Below are 11202 nucleotides of genomic sequence, written 5' to 3'. Positions count from 1 at the left end.
GGACATTATGACAGGTTTTTGCCCTTGTATGATTTCTTCTACAATAATAATCACCATTCTAGTATTAATATGGCACCATTTGAATCCCTGTATGGGAGAGGATGCAAGTCTCCCATAGGGTGGTTTGAAGGTGAAGAAGTGGAGCCATTGGGGGTTGACTTAGTGAGGGATACTCGAGGCAAGGTGAGAAGCATCCAAGCTAAGCTTCTAGTGGCTCAAAGTCGTCAGAAGGAGTATGCTGACCGAAAGTTAAGAGATAAGACATTCGAGGCTGGTGAACAAGCACTTCTAAAAGTATCACCCATTAAAGGGGTGATGAGATTTGGCAAGAAGGGCAAAATTAGTTCTTGTTACATTGACCCTTTTAAAATTCTTGATCGTGTAGGGTCGATGGCATACAGGTTGGCCTTACCGCCTTTCTTGTCTGGGGTATACCCTGTGTTCCATGTATCTATACTGAAAAAGTACGATGGGGATAGGAACTACATCATTAAATGAGACTCAGTGTTATTAGACAAGGAACTTCAGTATGAAGAATAATCAGTTGCAATTTTTGATCGTGGCGTCCAAAAATTGAGGACTAAGGAGATCAATATGGTTAAAGTGTAATGGAAATATCATTTGGTAGAGAGAACTACTTGGGAGACAGAGAAAGACATGTGAGACAAGTATCCTCATCTGTTTGACGAAACAGGTACTACTATATCTTTGTTTTAGCCCTGTTTTCTCTAGTTAGTCACTCGGGGATGAGTGATGGATAAATTGATATCTATTGTAATGACATGCTTCCCATCATTCGATATAGGCTAATGGGAAAGGATTTCAGGCCATAAAACTTTGGGTAGTAACTTCGGAAAACTTAAGCCTAGGTCAGACTTGGACGAATTCTGAGTCAGGTGAAGTCTAGGATGATCACGAGAAAGATAGGAGGTCAAATTTATAAATTCATTATACAAGATGATAGTCAAGGTGATATGGAGCATTTACGACTTTATAGAATTGCATTCGGGCAAGTAAAACTCTCGAAATTAAAGTTTGCGTGGGGAGTATATTTTAATATGTCCTTGAATGGGGTATTGTGAAAGAGGAGCTTAGAGCAAATACTCTGAGCTCTCTATTTACACCTATCCCTCTAGGGCGGGATTATTCTCACCAGGGCGGGATCTGTCCCACCAAAGTGGGACAGTCGGGACTTAAGTCGTAAAAAAGACCAAAAACGGACTTTCTTTGCAAGTTCAGTTTCTAAAACCCCAAGAGGCGATCTAAGGAGATTTCAATTGATTTTCCATGGATTTCCATGCTTAAGATATGGTTTTTATTCCCTAGATTCATACTTTGATTCTTAGGAACTAAAAGTATGGGTGATAATCATTGGGGAGGGTTTAGACTGAAAATCTAAAGTGGGAAACAACCCTACGATAAGGTTGGGATCATGAGTTTGTCCTAGAGAATGAAATTATGTTATATTTCTTGATAGTTAGGCCACTATATTGATCCTCGATATGTAATTAATGTTTCTAGACCAAGAACAAGAAGAACGAACCTAGAAAGGGGACGTTATTGCATTGTGAGGTTCTAGAAGCTTGAATTTGAGGTAGGTGATGCTCTAGTTTCCTGTATGTTTTTCATATACATGTTAAATTGCTTCATAATATGCATGTCTGAATATGAATAGGGAAACGTGCTAGATTATGTTTGAAATGATCACTTGTTGGCCTGTTAAATTCATGAGCTTATTCTTATTGGTATAAATATTGGAAATATTGTATGTTCTTGTGATTGTGATATTTGGGATCGGGTGTCACGTTTCGATACATATTTGAATCGGGTGTCACGTTCCAACACATATTTAGATCGGGTATCATATTTTGACACATACTTGGATCGGGTGTCATATTTCGACTCAAAGTCGATTATTTATAGGTTCTTTAAGAGGACCCTTGTGTGAGATTATAGCATGTGAAATATATTGAACTATGATATTGAAATGTGGTTGACTTATTTTGTATATGTATGTGCCTATTGAGTTGATATTTACTTGTCTATGGTCCGCTTACTAGCTAACCACGTGATCCTACCAGTACACTATGATTTTGTGTACTGATACTACTCTTGCTCTACTTTTTTGTTGAGTACAGGACATATTCAGCCAGTAGCAGAGAGACCTCATCTAGAGGAGTGATCGTGTTTTCGAATTCAAGGATGAGCTGTTCCTTCAGGCTGCCGTAGATTCTATCGTTGTTCTAGTCCTTTCTTTTCCAGGACTTAGGTGTTCAGACAATGTTCTATTTATTACTAGTTTCTATTTGAAGTTGTACTTCTGTTCTAAACTTGTTAATTTTAGAGTTTTGGTACAATGACTTTCAAGTCCTAAGGGAATTTAATTCCGCACATTTGACGTTATAACTAGTTAGTTTTTGAGTTTATGGGAACTCAACAATTATCTTTTATTTAAAAACTGCTTCCATATCTTTAAGCTTTTGTACGCATTGTGATTATTGTTGTTGGGCTGTTAGAATTGTTCTCCCACCAGAGAGTTAGAGTGGATGCCAGTCACGGTGGATCGGGGTCGTGACACCTGAACCCCTAGCCTTTTTTCCTTGCCTGAGCATTTCGTGTATTACCCGGAGTATATGAATCTACAAAATAATATTTCTACACTACTAAAAACTAAAACTATATTTGAGAATGAATAAAGAAATGTATAGGGAGAAGAGTTGTTTGAGAAAGCTTGATGAATAAAATGAAGAAATATGGTGGTATTTATAGGTGTGAAGGAGAGACCTAACAATAAATAAAATAATTACAAAGAATGATCTCAAAAATTCAATGGAGGATTGTGATATCATGAGTGATGTCAAATGGAGTACTATTGATATCATGAGTGATGTCAAATGAATCTAGATCTTTCATGGTTAGTGAGATAAATTTTTTTTTACGGAATATCTTTTTTCGGAGCTACATTTGAACAAATAACTTTCTAATTAGAATTTGGTATGTCATATGAATTGTACCTCTAGCAATATCCTTTCACCTTCGTTCAAGAATCAATCGAATTGGATCATCCTACAGTGAATTATGAGTTTTCTTCTACAAACACTTTATTTCGTCACAGCACCAGATTTTATAAAAATTAATTTATTTGACCTACTTAGCCTCTGAATATTAAGCTATGGTCTTCATGAAGGTGTAGTTAATAATTTTAGGGTTATTCTGCAATTTGAATCACCTAATTTGAACCATCATATGAAGAGTTATGCCCAAAATATAGAAGCGGTATTATTTTTTTCCAAGAATTAAAATACCACATACAACGTTTTTAGGGGGTGTTACACTTAATTAACAAGTTAAGTTTACATTTTGATTCCTTCCACTTATTCTTAAATGTAATTAACTACTAAATAATTGCACAAGGATATTTTATATCATATTTTTGATGGGAAGCGACTCTTCTTTGAAAAAGCTTTCCCCTAGTAAACTTCAATTAATTTGATTAGTGATTTTCAAATATCAAATTGTTAGAGGAAAGGTTTATTGCATAGTAAACTCTTTAAACTTGTTAGAAAATTTTATTTTCTTTAATTATATGCATTCGCCTCAATAAGCCATAAAAGTTTAGACGCATTTTTTTTTGAGGTTATGTCACTACCCAACCCACTGGACCGTGCGGGCACCTACTTTAACACCTAGATAGGAGAACTCTTCCAAAAATATAATGTAAAAGTTTAACAAATACCAAAATAACAGCCTGAAAAGTTAAGAATATACCATAAATGAATTTTTAAACTCTAAGGTTTATTACAAGAACATTCTAACACCCCCAAAGATATTAGTCTAAACAGGTACAAGAGCTTCTAAAGATACAAAGTATAAATAAAAACAAGACACAGCTCCCACCATAAAGAATGAAGAGTAGAAGCTGTTGGAGACTCATCTTCGTCTTCACCTATTAAATATCACTGACCTTGCAACCAAACTATACCAAATGGCATAACAAAAGTAGTATCAGTACAAACAACACGTCCTGGTAGGCATCATCGGTCAACTCGATACCCACCGTATGATATAAAAAGATCAACAAGAAGAAGCATGATCAACAAGAAGAAGCATGATCAACAAAAAGAAGCATGCTCTTAAGAAAATACACTCGGCAACCTTTATGCACAAACTCTTGTTATTCTCATCAACCTCAGTAAAGTCATTCAAGCCTAACTCTCATCCCTTCTAGTAGGTCCACTGCCAACACTAATCCAGATCAAGGCCTAGCCCTTTTATCACATAGATGAGTTTCTTAACTATGGGGCTCATTAACTTTGTCTAACCAGTCTACTACCTTTAGCTTTTACTCCAACACCTGGCCCTAGAATAATTAGCATCTCACTCGAAAGAGAAAAACATTAAGTTGGGCTAAGGCTCATATTCTAACTGCACTAGCCCACTGTGGCGGGACCTATTCTGCTCTAGTGGCCTCGCCACAGCGGAATTCAGCCCACCAGAGCGGTCTGTCTAGAGGCAAAAGCTCCGAGTTCTCTTCAAAACCCCTTTAACATATGTGTCTAGAGAAAATCAACAATATCTGACTTTAAGTCACTAATTTCACTTAACAATGCATCGATTGCTCTCCCTTACTTATCCATTACCTCATGCCTATGATGCGGACAAGTCTAGCAATCATAACATAATTTGAACGGGTATATACACGAACACATTATCAATTTACCAGTTCAAGTTTCACAATATAAATCTCAGATACAACAATCAACATGGTAACACTTGAACCTTTGGTCCTTTCATATCAATTATTACACAAGATGGTCATGCTCAATTATAATCGAGTCAGTTTCTCTATCATCACATATATAGTCAAGATCAATTCACAGATGATGGCCACACAATGGTTCTCTCATGGAACTCATACTCAAATTGCTAGTGTGACGGCGTGACACCTGATCCAATAGTTAGTATGTGTCGGAACGTGACACCCGATTCAATATATGTGTCAAAATATGATATTCGATCCAATATATGTGTCGGAACATGACACCTAATCCAATATATGTGTCAAAATATGACACCAATATAATATCACAAACACAATGCATAATCAAAGTCCACACAAATAGTTCACATACTTGCACAATCCAGCAATCAGGCTTATTGCATGTAATTATTCATAAATAATCATTTCATTAGTTACATTCTATCGTTTCTTTCAATAACAATATTTCATTAAGCCTTTTTTATTTAAGGTATCACTTTTGGGTAGAACAACTTCAAGATTATGGATTTTACAGTCTTTGGATAGTAGACCCATCACAACAATATATTAATCATCCAGCCACAATAATTAAATGCATGGTAAACATCACAACATTACTCAGTCACTATTAAGGATAAAAAGGACAGCCCGATGTACTAAAGTTTTTGCTATGCGCGGGGTTCGAAGATCAGTCACTATTAAGGGTCTCTCTATCATATAGACTAAATCATAGCCTGCAGCCATATGAAATCAAATAGGTTCATAGCATGAGACCTATCAACACTAAGTCATTCACATTCACCCTTTTACTTCATGATTCACATTACTCAATTAATTCACAAGGAATAATTAGCATAAACTCACACAATTATAGGTATAATCACATCCCTTAATATACATCAATAACTCATAATCCACAAGTCTCAAAATCTCCTAACAACCCAGCAATAGTCTATATTTAATCCCGCAAGGGAATGCCTTCTGAACAGTTTTCACTAAGGTTATCATTCAAAGATTGGACCTTTATCACTACTCACATAATAATCATGATCTACAACATACATTTTCACTCTAAACATCAATTGACAATCATTTAACTATTCAGACTCCATGACCGAAGGCCTAGGCATGAAATCTCCCATCAATCTACATTATATTAAGCAATGAGAATAAATTTATAACTACTCAATTGAGAAAACCTATCCTATCGGGGCGCCAAGCAGTTGCAGAAGGGTTAAAGCATGATCCTTGACTTTTGAATGAAAAACTATGCAGACAGGCCTGAAATTCGTGGGTTGTAGTCTTGCTTGCGCTAAGAATCTCTTCTTCCCTTCTCTCCAAACCTAAAACAACCTTTTGGGGTTTCTAGGGTAACCTTTATCTATTTTGGCACTTAGGGGAAGAATGAGATAATAAAAAGATGCACTCTTTAGATTTTGGCCCGTCGGATCTCGCTCTGGCGGCCTAAATCCCGCTCTGGCGATCCAGCACAGACAGTGTTCAATAAAATGGGCATAAATTTTTTACTTCGAACTCCAAGTGAGGCAAATTCAGTAGTGTTGGAAAGAAGACTCATAGTCCTTTAATTTGATAGGTCATGGGCCACCTAATTCTTTATAGGCTGATAGTTATGGTCATTTGAAGTTGACCCTAGTTTAAACTCAAGTACGAAACTAAATCGGAAAGACACTTTCAACTTACATTTGTGCTAGGGTTATTGTACGACCTTAATTCACAACTAATACACTCGCATAGCAAAGAATTGATCCTAACCTTATGACATAGGAGATTTGTATACCTTACCGCAGATATTTTTAGTAACAACGGGCTAGGTCATTACAGGTTAATACATATAATTAAAAAATGTGACATATTTTATGTGATTACCTTAATTATTTGATAGGTGATTGAAAATACGCGTAAAAATTATTTTCAAGATTTAAATCAAAAGTGAAGATTGACACTTTATTAAAAGTTAATGTGTTCAATTATACTGAAACAAAAGTTAATTTGAGTATCTAAATGGATAAGTTTGAGAAGAAAAGACTATATCGATCATTGCTCAAAACTTGTTTCATTTGAGTGTAAGGAACGAAATGATCGTATGTTTCACAAAAAAAATTCAATATACAAACAACAATATCTGTATATACTTTCTTAATATATACTCTTATAATTTAGACCAATTGATTTACTGTAATCATGTTTGTCACATTAGCTTTCTATAATTAAAAATAACTCAATTTTAAGAATTTCTCTTTACCCCTTAATCATGAAATGATTTATAATCAGATAAATGCAAGCCGGCTCTTGCCTTCAAAATTTAAGACATATGCCTTCCTCAAATTTTTACTAAAAATAAATTATGTGTATTTATTTTTTTTTAAAATAATTATTTATAATGAAAAGTATAAATATATTTTAAAAAATATATTATTTTATTCTCTTTAATCTCATTCAAATAAAATAAATCAATAAATATTATTTTATCTTCTTACATTCTCTTAGCTAACACTCATTTTTAAAAAAATCCTTTTAAACTCCTTTTGCGCTGTCTTTCTTCAAATTTTTGATAAGATAGAGTAAATAGTCGAAAATTGTTGAACAAAGTGAATTGTAATTTTTTTAAATTACTTTTAAAATTTTCAAGCAATCATTACAACAAACATATTAAAGTAGTGTATACCAAGTTATTAACTTCTTCAATCAGATTATATGTTTCTAACTCTTATCTTTATTTAAAGCTTGTCAACTTATTAGTTATAAAATTACGTTAACAATTCATATAATGAGTGCCTCAATAAAAGGATATTTTTCAACGTTGAATTGATAAAATCTTACCTAAACTAATAATTAATTCAAAAAAGGTATTCGAAGAAGTCATTTATAAAAAAAAATTAAGTAATAATTTGTATCTAAATAATTTTAAAAATAATTTTTAAATAAATATATATGAAATTTGTTTATGTTTTAGGCCTTTAATTGAAATTTCATTTTAGGCTTCTAATTATATTGAAGATTATTTTTGTAATGACTCGAACCGTCGTTACTTATGGAGGACCAAAATTTTATGAAACTAAGTTATTCGGAGATGTGTCATCCCGCCATAACGGGAAAATCGGGACAGAATTAAAAAGACGTGAATTCTTATTTTCTCCCTTTTCCTTAAGTTTTCTTAAGTGCCAAAATAGGCAAGGTCACTCAAAACCCCTCAAAAAAGCTGCTTTAGACCTAGGGGGAAAGGATCGAGAGATTTCGAACGCAAGAGAGGTAACAAACCACGCATTCAAGACCCGTCTCTGTTGTTCCTTCATCCAAAAGTCAAAATCATTCAATAAATCCTCCTATAGCTACTTGGCGCCAAGGTAGGCTAGGTTTTTCTCAATTGAGTAGTTATAAATTCGTTCTCATCCCTTAATATGATGTAGATTGACGGAAGAATTCATGCCTAATGCTTCAGCCACGAAGTCTGAATGGTTAAATGATTGTCAATTATTGTTAAGAGTGGGAATGTGTGCGTCATGATTATTATGTGACTAGTGATAAAGGTTCAATATTTGAATGTTAACCTTGGTGAAAACTGTATAGAAGGCCAATGACTCTTGTAGGATTAAATGTAGACAATTGTTGGGTTATTATGAGATCCTGAGACTTGTGGGTTATAGCTATTGATGTTTATAGAGAGATTCGTTTATACAACTAATGGTGTGTGCTAATTCTGACTACTCTCTGTGAAATACTTGAGCGATGCATATCATGAAATAAATGGTGAATGTGAATGACTTATTATTGATAAATCTCATGCCATGAACCTATTTGATTACCTATAATTGTAGGTGATAGTTTTGCACTCCTATTGATGCTACATGTGCTTGTTACTTAATTAATAGTACTGTTTGCATGTGTGAGACTAGGAATGATGTAATACACTTAATGAAATGAATTCTGAGATCAATTACATGCAATAGATCTATTACTTGATTATGCAAGAATGTGAATATTCGTTGTGGATCGTGATTATGATTGTGGTTGAGATTGATACAGATATATTTATAAGAATCGGATCTCACGTTCCGTCACACACACATATATAGGGATTGGAAATGTGATATATAATTATAGAAATCGAGTGTCACATTCTGACATATAAATATTTACAGATATCGGATGTCACATGCCGACACATATACATATGGAGATTGGGTGTCACCTGTCGACACATATACATATAAATATATACCTAAATATATATTATTGGGTTAAGTACAGGTCCAATGCAAGGAAAAATTATATTTTATAGTTCCTTGAGAGATCAATTGATTATGTTACCGTGATTACATGTGATGATTTCATGGGAGGGGACTAGAATTGCTTGTTGTATAGAGATTGGCCCTGTGAGCTGAGTGGTGCTTATGGTACGAAAGTGGTAGCGTGGTTCTTGTATAGGCTTGAATCATCATATTGTGGTGCCTAGATGAACTCAACATTTCAGGGTGGAGAGTGTGCAAGTGAGGACCAGAGGGGTTAATATGTGAGTTACGTGACCAAGTCATGGTATAAAATATGATAGATGGTCTAGACCTTGATCTGTATTTGAAGTTGCAGTGGAGATAGAGAAGAGATAAGTGTTAGGATTGAATGACATGGTAACCAAGTTGGGATGCTAGGTGGTGTAGTTTTCTTAAGTGCATGCTTACTCTTGTTAATCATTGTATATTATGCGGTGGCTATTGGGTTGACCGATGATACCTATCAGAACGTGTTGTTTGTATTGATACTACTTTTGTTACGCCACTTGACATAGTATGGTTGTAGGGTCAATGATGTTTTTTAGGTGATGACGAAGATGATCTCCGATAGCTTCTACTCTTCCTTCCTTATGGTTGGAGTTGTGTATTGTCTTTAATTATACTTTGTATCTTTAGTAACTCTTGTACCTATTTAGACTAGTTTTGTATCTTTAGTACCTCTTATACATGTTTAAACTAGTTTATTGGGAGGGTTTTGAGTGTATTTCACTACTATTTTAATTAGTAAAAAGATTTCTTATGTTTTCTTAACTTCCGCATTGACTTGATTTCAAAATTGGTGCAAGGATTTTCTTATTTAGGTATTAGAGTAGGTGCCTGCACGGCTCGATAAATTGGACCATGACAATTTTAGACCACAATTTTTAAAATTCTTCTTCTTTTTTTTAATTAAATTTTATATCAAATAAAAAAATATCACATATTTTTTTTTAAAAGGGATACATCTTAGACTAAAATGTACAAATTTGAGAAGAAAACAAGGAAAATATTGAACGGCCAACGGCCTTTATACCATATTTGAGTTGTCTTTCGCGTCTGGTAATTAACAACTGGTCGAGATCATCAAATTTTAGAAATTTTGAGTTTCACGTGTGAAAATTTTCACTATATACTCTTTATTCTACCAACCACACTATAAAAAAAAATTATAACTTACATAAATCACATAGTGTAAAGGATTAATTATCTTATTTTTAATCATTTTTTAATTTACAGAAATCTCTTAAAAACATAATAATCCGGATACATTAATTCAGTAATTCGGATACATAAATTAGAGTTTTATCTATCAGTAGGTAACATTTAAATCATGATACATTGAACATAGAGATAATTTATGAATCAAAATTAATGTATCCAAATTATTGAATTAATGTATTCAGATGTAAAAAAGGAATTTTTGAAAGTTTTTAAAATGGATGGAAGTAATGAAAAATATGGTAAATAAAGGAGTATAATTAGGTAATTTTTTAAAAAAAATAATCAAGATACAACCTTATGCATTATCAGCTATTAATAAAATAATACCAAAATAAAATATTGATAATACCAAATAGGATGTTCCGTTTTCCTTGGCTTTAATATATGCTTTTCTGCTTTAAATTTGTAGAATATCATCCTACCATTAGGAATATAATTAAAAAAAATTAAGTTATGTTCATATTTAAAAGTCAAAATAGAAGAGTTAAACACTCATGTACACACCATGAACTAACCATTTTATATATCAAAGAAAAGACAGAGAATTCTGAACAATAATAGATTAGGTGAGAAACACTTATGATAGGATCAGGCGCAGAGCTGTGGGGTTCGAAGTCGTCCAGTAAATTTTCTGTAGACCTAATATTTATATTAAAAAATTAAATAAATATATATGTATATTAACTGTAAATTTCCATATTTTTCTCCTTCTTTTTTTCTTTTACCTTTTTATTTTTTTGTCTTTTTGTGTTTTGTATAAAAAAATATTTAGCAATTATTATTTCTAATGGGATTATTTTCAAAACAAAAATTTATCCAGAAAAATTTTAAGTATTTTTTTAATTTTACTTTTTAGAAAGATATAATGATATATCTGAATAGTATTTTATATATATTGAGAATTGACATTGATGACAAAATCATGCATATGCC

The sequence above is a fragment of the Solanum dulcamara genome, chromosome 9, assembly GCF_947179165.1.
Source record: "Solanum dulcamara chromosome 9, daSolDulc1.2, whole genome shotgun sequence".
Taxonomy (NCBI): Eukaryota; Viridiplantae; Streptophyta; class Magnoliopsida; order Solanales; family Solanaceae; genus Solanum; species Solanum dulcamara.
Note: the sequence above shows the minus strand (reverse complement) of the source record.